Source organism: Carettochelys insculpta, chromosome 12 (assembly GCF_033958435.1).
Source record: "Carettochelys insculpta isolate YL-2023 chromosome 12, ASM3395843v1, whole genome shotgun sequence".
Taxonomy (NCBI): domain Eukaryota; kingdom Metazoa; phylum Chordata; order Testudines; family Carettochelyidae; genus Carettochelys; species Carettochelys insculpta.
The window spans coordinates 24,422,689-24,440,467 of record NC_134148.1 but is presented as its reverse complement, the minus strand read 5'-3'; the positions used below and the strand labels follow the sequence as shown (position 1 = coordinate 24,440,467).

Here is a 17,779-nt window from a genome sequence, read left to right as displayed (position 1 = left end):
AATCTGATGCCGAGAAGGAGCCTGAAAAGCAGAGCATAGATGGACAGTTGAATGATTGATATTCTTGCTTTGTAGGCTTGACTTGGTGCAACAGGCAGTTTAGCTACCCTGGGATCTGGTTCTTCATTGCAATATGAACTCTTTGTGCAGCCCTGACAGTGAAAGGGTTGTTAAAATAACTTAACTGGCTGCAAGGGAATTCTCCCTCCCTGTGACCAAATGGGACAGTGTGAAGTATCATCTCTGCTTCCTGAGAGGTCCTAATCTTCCTTACCAGGCATTCATGTTCAAAGGACCTCCCCAGCTCCATCAAACCAGGGCTCTGCTTTGGCAAACCATCGGAGGTTCTCCACAAGGGAAATCTGTTATCAGAGGGATGCTCACAGTTTGCCTCCTCCAAGTAGAATCACAAAATCACGGAAAATTAGGATTGGAAGAGACCTCCAGAGGTCATCTAGTCCCACCCCTGCTCAAAGCAGCACCAATCCCAACCAAATCATGCTAGCCAGGGCTTTGTCAATCCTGGACTTAAAAACCTCTAAGGATGGAGAACCTATCACCTCTTCAAGCAACCCATTCCAGTGCTTCACCACCCAACTGGTGAGATAGTTTTGCTCAATAGCAAACCTAGATTTCCCCCCACTACAACTTGAGACCATTTCTCCTTCTTCTGTCATCTCCTTTATCCTTCTTCCCAGCCCCATATAGTTTGCTGCGACCCACTCAAGACCATTCTTGGCAATGTCATTGGTGCCCACATGTGGAGGAGCAGGAAGGGGTAGTGGTGTGATGGCTTGATCAGCCTCCACAGATATTCTGTCATATCCTGAATTCTAGCTCCAGGCAAGCAGCACACTTCTTGAGTTTCCCAGTCTGGATGGCAGATGGATAACTCCATCCCCCTTAGGAGGGAGTCATCAACCATCACCACCCGTCTCCTCTTCTTGGGAGTGGTGGTCATGGAACCCCACCCCTAGGACAATACATCCCATGCCTTCCAATTGATGGGATCTCCTGCCGTTCCCCCTTCTATCAGATAACTCTTCCAAACCATTCTCTGCCATGGAGTGCACAAAAACTACTATATCCACTGGGGAGTACATGAGTTCTCATCTGTCTTCTTCTGGAGGTCATATGCCATAAGCAACAAGTGGGGGAGCACAGCGGGGTCACACACACTCTTCAGTGTCAGCCCCTGCCTGCACTCACCACCAGTGCTGCGCCACTTCCAACGAGTGTGGGGTAAGTCCTGCCCCTCCTTTGGAGCAGTGCACTTGAAAGCAGCACGAGCTTCCTAGTGCATGGTTGTGCTGCTCCAGGTGAGGGATGGGACGGCCCCATAGGCACTGGAAGCGGCGGAGTGCTTCCATGGGAAGAGACAGGTGAGGGGAGGGAAAGGGACAAGGGTGGCGAAGGGGTGGTGTCTCTGAGGAGCAGGGCCCTTCCCTCCTCTGGAGTGGCACAGTCTGAAAGTAGCATCACTTAGGAACCTTGTGCTGCTCTTGGGCCATGCCACTCTCGGAGACGGACAGGTCTGCCCCTGCACCCATAGGAAGTGCCGCAGCACTGATGGTGAGTGCAAGAGGGAGCTGACACTGGTGAGTGCAGGGGAGTGGGGTGCTGGGGGCACATGTGACCCTCCGTGCAGCCCCCACACATCGCCTGTCTTCCTGCTGTGCTTCATAGCTGGTAAGCCTGGAAGCAGAGACCCCCTACAACTGCCTCTGGCCTGTCAGGGTTTGTCTGTGGTGCCGCTGAGAGGCACCATTTGCAGCGTGGGTAGAGACTAGCCAGCCTGTAACAAACCGCAGTGTGTGGGTATTACGGCACAGATGGCCTCAGATTAGTCACCTGGACACAGCGTCGAAAAAGGGTTTTTTTCTGATGAAGCGATCCAACCCCGATCCAACCCTGCCCAGCCCTCTGCGTCCAAGTCGTGTGGCGAGCCTGAGCTGCTGCCTGTTCTGTAACATCCTCCTGTTGGCTCCAGTTGAGCTAGTGTGTGTGTCTGCCTGTGCTGGGACTCAACCCTCCCAGCCCCAGTGTGGACATACCCTCAAACTAGTGCAGATCACAGGAGCCACAAGATGTAAGTCTCTGAGGATCTGAGCTCAGAACCCCCTCTCCTCTCTGGGCTTCCTTCAGGGCCCCTTGTTGCTCACAGGGTGGTGTGGGAGGAGACAGGGCGAGAGAATTGTGACCCCTTTGTGGTCCAAGTCAGTGAGCTTACTGCTGTCCCTTGTAACACCAGAAAATGAAGTAACTGACAGGTCTGTACTGTCCTGGTCTGGAAGCGATGCATTAGGTTATACTGAACATGGGAAATGACTTTGTTTAATTGTAACATTTTAAAAATGGCCTGTAGTTGAGATATGTTTTTGTGGGGACCTGGGTATTCAGATAAAGAGACTGCCCCCACTTCTTCCCCCCAAAAAAATACCAAAGCAAAATTTCAAACATAGCACATTTTTAAAGTAGTTCTTACATATTTCTCTGTGAAAATGATATAGAAAATTAATTCATCCTCATGAAATTAAATTCAGTCATCAAAGTGTGAGACTGGGGGAGTTTCAGTCCTGCTTTGTGTTAACTTCATGACAGCTTTAACTGTGCAGTCACTACCATTGTTTCTGTAAGGTACATGTTTTATGTAGTGTGTATATGTGGTGTATGCACTGACGTATGTACTGTGTTGCACCATAAGCCTATGCATTAGATACCCGAATGAATGCCACCTGCCTCTTTACAGGAGTGTAAACCCTTCTTGCAGATATCTTTCTAGTAGAGACAATCCATAAGATGTTCATTTTCCAATCTCTTTTTCTTTTATATTTGTCTCTCATTTCTCACATACCACAGGAATGTTCGAAAGTCCAAAAGCCCTCTGAGGACTCTCCACTAAAGTAAAAAATATATCCACTATGGAAGAATACAGCAAAGAGCTGCAGTTTATCCCACTATGGGATTCTTTTCCAGCCTATCCCTTTTTCGAAGATGCTGTTGGCTGAAAAAGTATCTTCCTGTAGCAATTAAGCAACAGCTAAAGAATCCATACTGGGGAAAATTCATCTCCCCCCACACAGCTTGTGTGATAGACAGGGGGTGGAATCCATCCTTCCCTAACAAAAATCCTGAAGAATAGAACAGCCTCTCTGTGGATAGTTTCCTGTGTGTGGACTGGAATAGTAGCTTCTTTTCTCCTTTTTCCCCACTCTGCCATGGAGGGATATAGGCCAACTCTGTGTTCATATGAGTTTTACATATTTGCAGATGCATAGTGTGCATGCCATATAATTGCCACATGTTCCTGGCTGAGGGTGGACAGTTTTACATATTTTACAGTGTAATTACCATTTTCCCGTTCTGTCACGCAAGAGTTTTCCAGTTTCCTCTTTCTACAGCCCTGTTCAAATATGCAGCTAAGCAAATGTCCTTGCATAGAAGTGAGAAGGTAAAAATAATACACCCTTTTTTGCAAATAAGTGTTTTTCCATTGAAGCAGCAAAGTCACATGACCTTCTGTCCATCATAGAGGTCCACAGTAAGAAATATTTTCACTTGACAGCTCTAACAAAGATCTTATGTCTGTTGCTGATTGCCAGTGTTTCTGACAGCGAAGTGAATCACTTTGCGAGACAATGACTTGTTTACTTTACACTGAAACTTGAATTGAAGATATTTCATAATAGAATTGGAGCAAATTTACCAGCTGTTTCATCCCACTGTGCTTTCCTGGCAGGTCTACAAGATAGAATGCCAAGTAACACTAATAAATCAAGCTGAGTATGAAAAGATAAGGGACAGAATATACTGTATATGCCTGAGACCATAGTAATATACCTTTCCTCATCGATCCCTGGGAATTCCTGATGTTTTCTGTGTTTGAGTCAGTGACTCATCTCAGATATAAAGGGGATGGAGACCTGTTCTTTTGTTATTACTTATAGTGAGACATTTCTTTGTTGAAAGGCACATCTTGTATTGGCGTTATGAATCATGCATAAAATTGTTAGATGCAGTTCTAGAATCAGCCTGTGATCTATCCAACTGGGATGATATGGAAAAGAGGAGCATAAAATGCTTTCAGAACCAGGCTGTGAACCAGTCGACCATAGTGTGGTATTGCAAGAAATTAAAGTCCCACTCCTCAGCTCTCAATATCTTTCCTTTAGTTTTAGCTCAGTTTAGTTTCTCCTGAATGCTTTGCTTTTGTGCTGTATCAAGTGCATCTCTGTTTAGCTCAGGGTATGGGACTAGTATCACTTATGAAAGGAACAAGCCATTTAAGGCTTTCAGAGGTTTGAGGAAACACAACTTCATATTTTAGTGATTTCCCCTTTTTAATTAACTCTTGCAGCTCCAAGGCCCCATTTACTGTCTGGAGGCCAAAGAACACAGAAATTGCATGAAGCAAGGCTTCGCTCTTCTGCTACTTTGGCTTTGCTTGCTCTACTGCTGCTCATTCCAGTACAGTTTCTACCCTCAGTAGCAGGAGTAAGACACGTGCGTGTGCATGTGTGTAAACTACCACATTTCTAATTGTAACCACACTCCCAACCCCTCTCCCCTTATCCCCTGAAGTCCCACCCTGATCCACTTCTACCATGAACACCCCCTCCCCACCACCATCACTTGCTGGATCATTGCAAGGAGCCTCGCTACAGGTAGGAGGTGGCCCTGGCTGAACAGGGGATTAGCCCAGGTGAATGACCCAGCACCTCCCAACACCGCACAGTAATTGGGTTTTGGTTTGGGTGCCGTTTAGGGTTGCTGGGTCCCGGAAAACAGAGCACTTGGCAGTTCTAAATGGCATCCAGTCAGTACCCTAGCACAAGGAAGGCTTGGGCTGCTGCCACAGTTTCTAGCAGGGCTGAGGAACCTCTGGCCTGTGTGACAAATCTGGCCCCAGCTTCTTTTGCTCCGTCTCATGAGACTCAGGGCTCCCTCCACCCCACTGTGAGGGGGAGCAGTAAGGAGCTGGTGATAAAGCCTCTGCATGGCCAGCTCTGCCTGGCAGGGGGAGGAAGCAGCTCTGCATGTTGCCATTCCCTCCCCGCAACCTGCACCTACCTCCCACCCAGACCCTGCACCCCCACCCAGCTCCTGCCTCCTCCCTCCTGTGCCTCCAACCAGCCACGCCACTCTGGAAGGGAAACCACCCTCACACTCCCTGGTGGGAAGTGGAGCAGTGCAGTGGCAGGGGAGCAAAGCAGCAGGGTGGCCCAGCTCCCCTTCCCCTGCTGCTGAATGTGTGTTTGGGGGGGTCAGAGGACCCTTGCTGCCAGCTGGTTCTCTGGGCTGCCTGATGGAGGAAGAGGTGGGATGGGGAAGAGGCAGGGAGAGGGTGGAGAACGGGTTGAGGAGAGGTGGGGAGAGCATGGAGTAAGAGCGGAGAGAGGCAGAGCCTGGGAGGGGGCAGAGCGGGGTTGTTCCAGCCCTTCCCCAGGCTTCGGTGGGGCCATATGGCCAGTGGCTCCTGGGTGCCCCTCTGACCAGTCGCCTTCATGGGGGTCAGTGCTTGCAACCCAAAAAAGCAGCTTATAGCACTGTGTCTTCTAACCCTGCGGGGATGGCTCTAATCTGTATAGGGCTGAAAACCATGTCTGTGGCTCAAAGCCATGTGGACTAGAGCTCCCAATGACGCTGCATTAGGGAGCCAGTTGACCAACCTGGCTGGATAGACTTGTGCTGCGGGGCTCTAGCTAGTATGCTGAAAATAGCACTATGCATGTGATGGTTCAGGCAGCAGCTCAGTCTTTTCCGTGTATGGCTAGTCTGAATCCCTGCCAGAGCAGCAGTGTCCTGTGGTATATTTAGTTCACTAGCTTGAACTAAATATACCTACTTCACTCCCCAGGTCTGGCTGTCCAGTCCGGAAGGTTTGCTCCTTGCTCCAGTCTGGACACAGAGGAAAAGCGTTAGGCTGAATTCCTGCTCTGAAGTCTCTTCCCCAGGTGGGGGCTCTTTTGGACTCCAGCTCAGGCCAGCAGGAGAGTAGAACCTCTGCGTCAACCTAGAAAGCCAGGCAGGAGCTATGCATCTGGGACTACCACACCAAGGAGAATTGTTTAAATGAAAACACACGCAAACAGGGGACTGGTTCTGGATGAAGTTATTCCTTTGACAAGTGATGTCAGGTGAACAGATGCAAGCCCTTACTTCCACTTCCCTGACACGTTACGTTTATCTGGAGACTGCAGGCACCTCAAATAATCTGTCTGTTTACCTTGATAGAGCTCATCCCATCCATCAGGGTCTCAGTGTACCACATGGTCGGGACCCCAGCCAGCTAGCACCCAGCATGCTGAAACAGAGTGGAGAGGATGGTTAATTTTATCCAGGACCCTGGGACAAATCCTTACCCTGGCAAAAAATGCTATGAAATTGGTAAGGACCTGCTTGAAAAGCCTCCAGACGGTAAGCTGCATGAGCCTGCCTGAGAGAGAGCAGGGCTGAGCTGACCCTACCTGCATTTTTATCTGTACTTCTCAGAATTTGCTGAGCCCAAGACCTTCTATCAGCGGTGCTCAGACTTCCAAATAACAATCATCATTACTCAAAAAGGCCACAGTAATGTGAAGACAGAGAAACATTTAGTGTTTATACACATACTTGCTTTCTCTTCCTCTCTCTCACACAGCAAAATGACTGACAACATTTTATTGTATTATCAACTAAATTGGTTAATAGCACAGTAAAAACATCGCAGTTATTAACCAATCTAAGCTCTTAATCAATTAACACCCCCCCCCAGTTTTTTAATATTGTTTGCTACAAAGAGCTGCGGGAGATGCATTATGGAATCACTTGTGGCTCCCAAGCTTCTGTTGCATATCTGGTTTGTACGTGGGGAACTGGAAATAAAATGGCATTGTCAGGGTTAGATAATTGGAATAAGGAAACACTGACCGGCCCTCCAGTTCTTAAAATCTTAAATCCTAAAAGACTTGGAACCGCTGGTGGTCAGCCCATGTCTTCTGAGTTAATGGCACCAGCAGTGAAGAGATGCAGGTAATGGTAGAACAATTAATTTTTTTTCCTGCTTCAATCTGTAGCTTGATAGACAGCTGAAGACAGTCTCCAGGGTGGCTGTTCTACTAATCGTCTACATTCACGTCTACAAAAGAGTAGTGACAGCACCACACCCAGCTTAGAAAAAAGGTTTGAACTTTATTCTAAAGTTCGAGCTTGTGCTGTCAGACTCGCAGAATGGAAACATGCTTCAAGGGCTAGTGCTGTGCGAATCACTTATTTTTTAGTTTGCTCACCTGTGTGAAAAAGTGGAGTCAAAATAGTTTTGCGTCAAAAGAAGAAGAAAGTTTGTTTCTGGCACCCTGAAAAGTCAGCAAAAAATTGTGTGTTAAGGTAAATGAAACATTTGAAATATTTGCATGTTTGAAACATTTAAAAATACTTCAATATAAAAAGTCATTTCAAACTGAAAAACTGAAATGTTTAATTTCAAAGATGTCAGTAAAACATTTCATTGGTTTTAGACATTTATTTATTTTCAGTCAAAACAATTTGGAAGCTTCAGCACAAATTTGCAAAATGTTTCAGTCAACTCTAGTCTGCATTTGTTGGGGGGGGGGAAGATTTTGCCTGAAAATTCTCACACAGCTCTAATATGCATGCAGCCTTCATATTTCACCTGCTTGACTTTTCCTTCCCATGGTTTTAAAACAGTTTGTTTTGCTAGTTACATTTGTTAGGGTACATCTACACTTACCGGGAGATCGACCTGGTCAGGGTTGATCTTCCAGGGTTCGATTTCACACCTAGTGGGGATGTGTGAAATTGAACTGTCAGGGCTCAACAGTTGACCTTTGTACTCCCCACTATTGCAAGGAGTAAGGGAGATGGACAGGAGAGTTTCTCCAGCTGACCTTCCTATGTGAGGATGGCCAGATAAGTCGATCCTGCCTTTAATTAAAATATGAGCACCATAGGATATAAATTCACTGCATTAAGACCTAAAGAGAGGTGCTGTTATTAAAAACATGAACAGTTTTGGACTAGGCAGGTCTACACTAGACTGAACAGTCAATTCTAGGTATGCCATTCCAGCTATGACAATTGTGTAGCCAGAATCAACTTATCTGGCCATCCTCCCTGAGGGAAGTTGACTGGAGAAACTCCCCCATCAACCTCCCTTACTCCTCACGATAAGTACAGTGGTTGACTGTTGACCTCTGATCGATTCCACATATCCCCATAAAGTGTGTGAAATCAAACCCTGGGAGATGGACCCTGACTGGGTTTCTTTCGCAGTAACTGTAGATGTACTGTTGGAAACCATGTGAATTGGCATGTGTTAAGTTAAAGGAACCCTCTTGTATTGTTCCCTGAATTCAGCAGAGAAATATATTGAAAATAGCATAAGAGAGAATGAATTAAAAATAAAAAATATGAGCAGCAGAGCTCAAAGAATGTCTGTTCCCCAGATTATTACTAAGATATGCGGGCATGCACAATTTCATGCAAATCAGACTTCATTTACTGTGTGTTTTGCTTCCATAGTTAAAAATGAGATGAATGACAACCAAGATTATCTCAACACCTCAGACATAGTATGTTCATTTTGGGAAGTGGTAAGAAACAGAGTGAATGTAATTCTGGACAGTGACATTCCTCTGTGATCAGAAAATATTTGCACTAGGTGACCTGAATAGTCGCTAGAATATAAATGAACCACAAAAGAAATTTTCTATCAAGAGCAAATGCAATTGCTAAAAGGATATACTGCTGAAATGGAAATGTGCAAAAGGATTAACGCTTACAGTAAGATACACAGGGTTAAGTGAACTGACAAATGTAGAGAATATCACCTTTGTTTTGAATAAGCAAGAGAGGGTTTTTTTAGGAAATATGGTAATTATTTTAGAGATTTATGATTGAATCATCATACCATACATAATAAGTTACTGTTGTAAATTAGAATATCTTGAAAGTGTTTATTTATTAGAATAATAATACATAATCATGTGCAGTTATGCCAGGGTGTCAAAAAATCTCTAGTATTTGAAACAAAACCTGAGAATTTTGAAAAGCATTTTTGTGCATATCTATAAATTCTCCAGTCATGCAGCAACCAAAAAAATGATGTTTGTACAGTTTAGTGGTGATTTGCATTTTAGATAGTGGTGTGTGGTCCTTGGATGAAAAGCATTTGCTGAAGAAGGGTAAGTATTGCTGATCCCATGTTATAAATGGGGAGACTGAAACAGACAGGTTAAGTGCATTTACTAAAGGTCATGGAGCTCCCATGACATAGAATGGACTAGAACCCTTCAGTTCTGTGCTCTGGATGCTAGACCATACTGCCTTATTGTGATTACTTGTATGTGAAATGGGCATAATTAGCTCTGTTAAAAGGGTTTTAAGTGCTTATTGTTAGGGCAATGCCTCATAGTCCCCATCAAGTGAAATCCAGGGCTATCCCAGTGGTCTCTTTTTTCTCTCGTGGCAGTCACTCAATAATGAGTAGGTCATCTTCATATCACCCTCCTATTTGTGAGTTTGTTGATGGCTGATCAGCCCAATTCTGGAGCTGCAGTCTTATCACAGAACGGGCAGGTGTTGGTTGCTGTTGGAGGGGCACAGGGCAGTTTTAGCTACTCTTTTCTTCTTCTCTGCCTCTCCTCGTCTGCACTGCAGTGAGACCTCTCAAATTGTGCCACCCCTCACAGATTACCATTCTTAACTGGGGACAGTCCTGGGCAAGGTTCTCCCATGTGTGGACAGCAATGCTGCACTTTTTCATGAGTGCCTACAGCCTGTCCTTATATCACTTCCTCTGGCCCCTGACACTCCTCCATACTTCCTTCAACTCCAAAAATAGATTCTGTTTTTGGAAGCACTGATCAGACATCTGAACCACGTGACCAGTCCAATGAAGTTGTTGATGAATGATAATGTCTTCAGTGCTGGTCATGTTTGTCTCTTCCAGGATGCTAGTATTCATGCACATATCCTCCCAGGAGATATTTAGAATTCTCCTGAGGCAATGTTGATTATATTGTTCATGTGCCTGCAAATGATGCTTGTATGTTGTCCAGGTTTCGTGTGTGAACAGTAGTGTTGGAACAACCACTGCATGGTGTGCCAGGAGCTTTGTCTTGGCATAGATGTCCTGGTTTGTGAAGACCCTTTGTCTAAAGTGGGAAAAGGCAGAGCTTGCATGGCTCAGATGATACTGGATTTCTGGGTCAATGCCAACTTTAGCAGAAAGCTGACTTCCAAGGTATGGAAAATTCTCCACTTTATAGTTGTGTTGTGGTAGTTGTGTTAAGGTTACATCAGAATGTGCGTTGTAATGCCTCACACAGCCTTATAAATTTCTGAGATTCTTCTTTTGGCCTGCATTTTGCCATACTTCATCTCAGCCAAGTCCTGTTCACTTATTTATAACAAGAAGAAGTCCCACTAAAGTCCCCTGAGGTTCAAATCTTTTTGTAAAATCACCAGTGAAAAGACTGTGTGTGGATCTAGGCAGCACCTAGAGAATTATTAGTTCTCAGAAAATTACAGTAGTTCACTAACAGGCTATTAGTTGTATCTATTGTTACTATGTAAATTATATGGTACTTAGCATTAAAAATTAAGCACATGTGTTTTAATATAATTTTTTACTAGAAGTGCTTAAAGTTTTACAAGCAAACTATAATATCTGTTCTTATAGCAGTTCAGATTTATATTCTTCTTGGCTGAACATTTTGTGTAGTAGGAAGTCTAGTACAAGTTGGGGTAGGTAAAGTGTTCCTTCCTATTCGGAATTTTTTAAAAAATTGCTAACTAGAAAAGAATTTCACCTCTGTTTTGCATATGTATGTTAACATGTCTGTATTTTCAAAAATATGTAAAATAACTTTCCTTGACAGGCCAATTATTATTTAAAGTGGTTAGATAAAATAATGGAATTTAATAAACAGTCCCTAGATAAGCATCATTGAACTAAAGCACTACGGAATGGCTCCAGTCATTCCACATATCACTTTATAGCATAGTATACTACATCCAGGCATTGCGTACATAGAGCAGACTGAAGAGAAAGACTGATTCATCGTTGTATTGCTCACTTGCAATTGTGTGCTTGTGTGCTCACTTGCAATTGTGCAAAGATGGTGTGAGCTCAGCATGAGACGCTAACATTCTAAGTTATGCAGTTTAGATGCAAAACAACAGTCAACTGGCCTCCAGAATGAATGCACCTTCTCTTATATTGAAGGGTCAGTACAGGGCTTGTGAGTGTGTATTTGGTGGAGAGAGCAAACTGAATATTTTTTATTTGGGAGGTCATTTTGGACTGTTGCCTGAATAAAGACTGTACAATGTGCCCTGAATAAGACTAAAGCACAAAGGTCCAGGCATGAGAAAAGTATGTTAGCAATCCATTCTGTTCTTTATGGATTCTTATACTGGTTCATCACCAAGGTTTCTGAGTGCCTTCCAGTAGTGCGTTAAGTTACATGCATAACTTATGCCACATGGTTCATTTTCTCTTTAATTCTCTCCCTGGGAAATTGTGCAGTAAAGAGTTTTGACTTGGTTTGGTTTTTTAATATATTTGCTGCTATTTGTTAATGCTAGGTGTAGACCTTGCATGTGGAGTGGAAGGTGGTGAGGTTGGTGATGATCCTTAGTTTTTGTGGAAGTGTATTCAACAGTCAGCTGGTGCTAAAGAAGCCTCCATCTCATACACAAATTATCTTTATCTTTTAGGTAGAAAGTTCCTTTGCACTGAAGGAGCGGTGGTGTCAGCTCCGTTCCTCACCACAGAGTTGAAGCTTAGTGATTCTTTTATTATGCTCTTATGTTTGTAGCAGCTGATAAGTGTGTCTTAGGTATACGGTTAGCTGTGTCTCATTCAGCCAAAATGAGGGAATGATTAAATGCCCCTTCGTTTAGTGACAGCGTAACCCTCACACCTAGGTGTGGTTAGCTGTCCCATGTAGTGGTACCTAGACCACTTCACAGAGAAAGAATAAGTCTCCCCTACAGCCTAAGCTGAGAGCCAGCTGCCCTTTAACTCAAGCTATAGAGGTGCCTGCACTATGCTCCAGAGGTTCCAGGCTGCCTGAGGGTGGTTACAATAGCTGAATCCAGATCAAATCACAGAGGATCATGGCAAGATTGGAGTAGACGCCAAGATCTTGTTTACATTTGAGAGTTAATTTGGATTAAGTTAGGATGTGAATTTAAAGCATGACAGATATTCCTGAATAACTCCATATGTGGGCATGCTTATTCCAGAATAAGAATGTCCCGTGGAGTTATTCCAGAATAGCTATTATGGAACCATCCAGTCTGGAGAGATTAATGAGCCATGAAGGCCAAGGGGTTTCCCTGGGCTCTGGTTGCAAATGAAGGGTCTGGAGATTGATTGACTTTTATAGTTCTGTGTATATCTATGTGTCAAGGAGGAGAGATGGAGCAGGAACAAGCCAGAGAAGCGTTGGTAGCATGCCTTGGAGGAAACACGGGGGAGAGCTTCTTTTCTGTACAGTGCTGCTTGGAAACAGGTATGGATTCTGAACAAGGAAAACTGCCTATTGTTCGATTCTTACTGCATGCAGGGAAATAGGTCTTTGTGTTAATTCTTCGTCAACAAACAGGATGGCACCCAAGAAATAACTGGCTCCATCCATTTCTCTTTCTAAAGGTAATGTGTGGCAAGGCCTGGCATATTAGCTCAGTGCTGGAGGCAAAAGGGGCAACAGTATCTTATGATCTGCTTGGCTCTGTAGATGTCTTGTGTCAAATTCACACCTAGTGTAAGCGGATGTAGTATACTATTAATCTGTGGATTTCCGCACCTCTGAATTTTGCTCGCATGTAAAATGGCTTCACTTCTACTTTTGAAATTAAAATCTAAAAAGTTGATAAAACATGCATGCATTTAATAGTCTCATATTCCGCCCCCCCATCCCTCATCTTTTGTTCCTTGGCAATAAGCAAGATCTTTCATGGGTTGTTTACACACTCAGAATGTGATTCTACACTATTTCCCACAGTGATTTCTGCTGAAGGAGGGTAGCTGAAAAGAAGCAGTAATTCCTTTATGTTCTATAACCATGTCATTTTCTCTATCAGCATGGGGCATTTGACTTGTATGCCCTGGAAAATAACTCCTGGCTCCCACTATGCACTCATGCATTGAGCTGAGATCTCATCCTGACCTATGGTTCTAAGATGCAAACTTATGACTAAAACTGCTTGATGTAAGAGGTCAGTTATTCCGTGTCCTGAGCCTCAGGAGTGCATATAGCTGCTAGTTAGTGGGGAGTGTAGTGAATTGAAAGAGGTGTTAATGCTTTTTAATGTCTGTTGAAGACACACACACACCCCGTCAGAATATATTTTGGACTCAAAAGGGGAAAAAAGATCATTATAGGGCTCAATCCTGATTTCTTTAATGTTGGCAGGACTTTTACTAGTGACTTAAATGGGAGTGGTATCAGTTTGTGAAATGTCACACATTGTCATGTTTTTGGGACAAAAAATCAATATTTTGTTATTAAAAGTTGAAGCCTCTAATTTCTGAAAGATAGGTATGTGAGCATTAATGGCAGAGACTTAGACGTGTAAGCAAAAAGCCAGTAGGTTTCTCATAATGGCCTTAACTCACCCATTGCAGTACATTAAAGTGCATTGAGAAATTGCCCAGAGCTGCAGAATTCAGATCTGAATCAGAATTTCAAAGTCCACGAAGACCAGATCTGGGATTTGGTTAAGACTCATTGTAAATCGAGGGTTAACTGAAATTTGAAACCATATCTGCAGCTGGAAATAAGCTTCAGGATCCTGTCTTGTTTGTTCAGTGCCCAGATGTAGTACAGTACCCTCAAAACATGCACAGTTCGGAGCTATTTGGGTGCACAGATCTGATATAGGTTTATCTCTAATTGCAATTATTCAAAAGGCTTCTTCTTTGTCTGATTGCATAAAATAGTATTTGCATATGAACTAAATGGTATCTTTCTGTCTACTCACAAATGTGCTCGCCAATCAGAAATTCGCAGAATGTGACTCAGTTTCTGATTTGTAACTTCTGTTTCATGAACTCTAAGTCTTCCTGATGCTGAATTTGTGCTTTTTTATTCTCAATTGTAAAAGGCACTGGGAACTGTCTTGCTGAAAAATAAATGGAGAAATGATGGAGGAAACTATACTCATGTTTGTTCTTCAGAGAAAGATTCCATGAACACCTAGCTTTGACAGTATCTTAGTTAGACACAGCCCTCTTGGCTGCTGTGAGCTCCTGTCGTCTAGCTTTCGTTAGCCTGTGACTAGCTGTCTTGTACTTCTCTTGATGAGCCTGTCCGTACATCCTGCTAAATGCTGAGATGCACATCTTCAAAGAGCTTGAGGGAGTGTTAACCAAGTGATTGTCCTGTTGATTTTATTGGGAGCCTAAGGATCAGATCCTCGCATATTATTTTGAAAAAATACCGATAGAGATTTCATTCACGTCTGATATCATGTAGTCATTTTTGTATTGAGAGGAGTGAACTATTTCTGACTAATTCTTCATTCTGTGAACGTTACCCTTTTTCATTTTGCAGCGACTTTGATTTTTATAAATTTATTTGTTATTTGACATTACTTATTTCTTGCAAACATGTTTGAGCTGATCTCATAAACTCTACGGAGACTACCAATGAGTCAATAAAGTATTAATCGGAACATTCGTTCTCACGTCTGTTATATAATTAGGTATTTTAGGAATAAAATCAGGAATGGTTAATCAGCAGAGCACCTACACCTAACCACACATTAATGTGGATTTGATTAGCCCTGAGTAACAGAGTATAGTAACCACAAGTAAATATAGCAAAGATTTAAAAGATATGTGAATGACATGTGACTGTGGTTAACTAGTAGATTTATTTACTATCTGCTGTTTGGTGGATTTGTCAGTATTAAATTCAGGCATTGGGTTTAATAATAATAATAATAATAATAATAATTCCTTATTAAGTCTTGATTATAACAGTAATGCTCCAATAGCACCTAGCTGTGTTTCAAAGACCCACATGCATAACACAATCTCTGCCTAAGAAACTCACAATGTTGGATGTGACAAAACTCTCTAGTGAGCATGTCAGATTAGCTGCAGAAAGCTGTGTGGTTTTCTCCCACAAACGGGGTCCAGACCCTGGGCCAAGTATTAACTTCTTATACAGAGCATTCCTCTTAGCTGCAAAGGACACCCTCAGGGTTGCCAACCCTCCTGGTTTCTCCGTAGTCTCCCAGAATCATACCCTATTTTACTGGTGGCTGCCTCTGCCAGACTGTGAGATCTGGGGCACTAGCAGTCCATCAGCACAATGGAACTAAGGCAGGGCTTCCTTACTTGCTCGATGACTGGCACCATCCTGGCAGCTGCTAGGGGAAGGGCAAGGTGCCTCCATCCTCTACTCCTGCCCTAAATGCTAACGCTGCAGCTCCCATTAGCTGGGAATTGCAGCCAATGGGAACTGCAGGCATGCTGCTTGCAGGCAGCAGTGTGCAGAGGCCCCATGGTTCCCCTTCCTAGGAACCCTTGCCAGGGGAATATGCCAGTCACTTTGGGGAGCTGCTCAAGGTAAATGCAGCACCCCAAATTTCTGTCCCAGCCGGGAGCCCACATCCAAACATCTTCCCAGAGCCTACACCCTCTCCCACACCCCAATCTCCTCCCCTAGGCTGGGGAAAGTAAGTGGGCGTGGGGGGGGTGGAGTGAGAGGGGTAGGGCACAGAGAAGGGGTGAGGCATCAGAAATGTGTGGGGAAGGGGACAAGGTCTTTGGGTTTCTGTTGGCAACCCTAGGCACCCTCTGGCATGGCTGGAGACCTTCCTCCCATGGCAGAGTTCTTTTATCCTTGCCCCAAATGAGGCTGGTAGCTTGTCGGAAGGAGGCACTTGCTGGTGAGTTCAGGGCCTTGGTTCGAAGGTTCTAGCTTAACACAGCCATGCTCTTATTTCTCCTGAGCATGTTCCTGCTAACATAAAACAATCCTAAACTTTACTCTGAAGTCCCCTCCACTGATGTCCCCTCAAATCTTTCCCATCCATGTGCAGAATAATTTTTATGTGCACTGTGGCATGCTGGAATGTGCACCACAATAGAAACTCAAATCTATCTGTGGGTGCTCTGTGAATCAGCAAGGCGGCATTTGAATTTCAGGGACACTGCCCTCCACTGGCCCTAGTTCCTTGGGAATGCTGACATGCTCGGTACTGTGCTTAAAACCCTCTGTGGCATCTACGCTCTGTCACCTCCCTGTAAATCCCCTCAGCAATGGCCAAGTAATCACTCTGCCATTTCCTCCGAACCACGAGGAGAACAGAGTCAGTTTCCTCTATTCTGCTTTCCTGAAACCCTCACCTGCAGGCTTTTCCTCCCCCCATTGAGCATTTCTGTATCGTATCTCGCTTTCTCCCCACATCAGGCAACACTCTTGGCTAATTTCGTAGTTATTTGCTTCGCCCCTACAATGCTAAGCTCTCAATACACCCAAGGCAGCACCCCGGCAAGACAGCACGACTGTACAGTTACGTAGCAGGCTGCCCACGTCTCTCCTCTGGGCCTTGGGGGACTATCACACTCACTGCTGCACACTTGCCTCTTTCCAAGAGAGCTGATGCCAGCCTGTGACTAGTTACTTGGAGCCATATTTTCCTTTGTCCTGGAAAAAAACTATTTATTTTTAGTAAATGCTTGTCAGTGTCTCTAACGTTGTGCCTCCAGCAACGTGGCCTGGACTGAAGCCACACACAGCAGTCTGACAACCTGTTAGGCAAGTCTCCCATCAATTAGGCTGCAGCTGTCATTGTGTCTATTCTCAGCGTCCTTGTTACATGCTTGCAAATAGCATAGGCTGCAGTTGAGCTGCTTTTTTTTTCCTTTTGGTTTATTTCTCTTCTGTAGCCAGTCAAGAACATTTTATCTCCAAAACTCCTGGGCTGCTCTCTTGGTCTTGCTTTCTAACCATCATAGCTTTATTCTCCTATGTACGGTGAATATGTTTATCAAGGCTACTCATCTGTTCCTTTTACAAATCTGGCGCTCTTTTACCCTAAAGCTCCTTAACTTGAGCCTGTTCATTGCTTTTTTGACATGCAACACCAAACATGGGGCTAGATCTTGATGCTTTACACTTCATTTTCCACTGTTCCCATTACTTTCTCTAATCTCTCTCTCTCGCTACAGACTATCTAATCGACATTTAAATCCAGCATATTAAAATTAAATCATTCAGAGACACCTTCCTCAGGGGCAGTCTTCCTTATGCTGGTGTTTAGACTATGGCTCTTTGCGTTACATTTGTAGGTTCACAGCAACTGGAAAGAGAAGCACTGACAACATACAACCTGCTAGAATTCCCTTTTTCTGTCTCTTCCATTTGTAATTCCTGTTGTTCTGCAAACCTCATGGAAACTGATTTATAACAGATATTTCTGCCAGCTGCTGCTCTCTGCTTGGTGGTCCTTGATGCTAATATTTCATCCACTAATCTACAAAGCACAGCCCTGTTTGTTAGCCAAAACTGAACAACAACACTTGTGCGTTTCATTCTTGTTTTGCTTCCCATATGAAATGGGAAGTCGGAACTGGTGTGTTCCAGCAAGATAGCAGAATTACAGAAATGTAGGACTGGAAGGGACCTTGATAGGTCATTTAGTACGGTCTCCTGGACTGAGGCAGGATGAAGCATTATTTATATCCTCTCAGGCAGGTGTATATCTAACTTGCTCTTAAAAAGTCTCTAAATAGAGAGTTCTGCAGCCTTCATAG

At 44.0% G+C, this 17,779-nt stretch overlaps 1 long non-coding RNA gene across 4 annotated transcripts in view; it reads left to right on the top strand.

Moving 5' to 3' along the window:
* Nucleotides 1-5,871: 5,871 nt before the first annotated feature.
* LOC142019894 (uncharacterized) overlaps nt 5,872-17,779 on the top strand; it is a 73,843-nt gene continuing 61,935 nt past the window's right edge. For 3 of the 4 annotated variants that reach the window (XR_012647216.1, XR_012647217.1, XR_012647214.1), the window contains exons 1-5: nt 5,872-6,137; nt 6,235-6,387; nt 7,056-7,365; nt 10,059-10,243; nt 12,420-12,521. This is a non-coding gene — a long non-coding RNA (uncharacterized LOC142019894). Of the gene's footprint in view, nt 6,138-6,234; nt 6,418-7,055; nt 7,366-10,058; nt 10,244-12,419; nt 12,522-17,779 lie in introns of all 4 variants that reach the window. The other variant, XR_012647215.1, reaches the window with a different exon arrangement.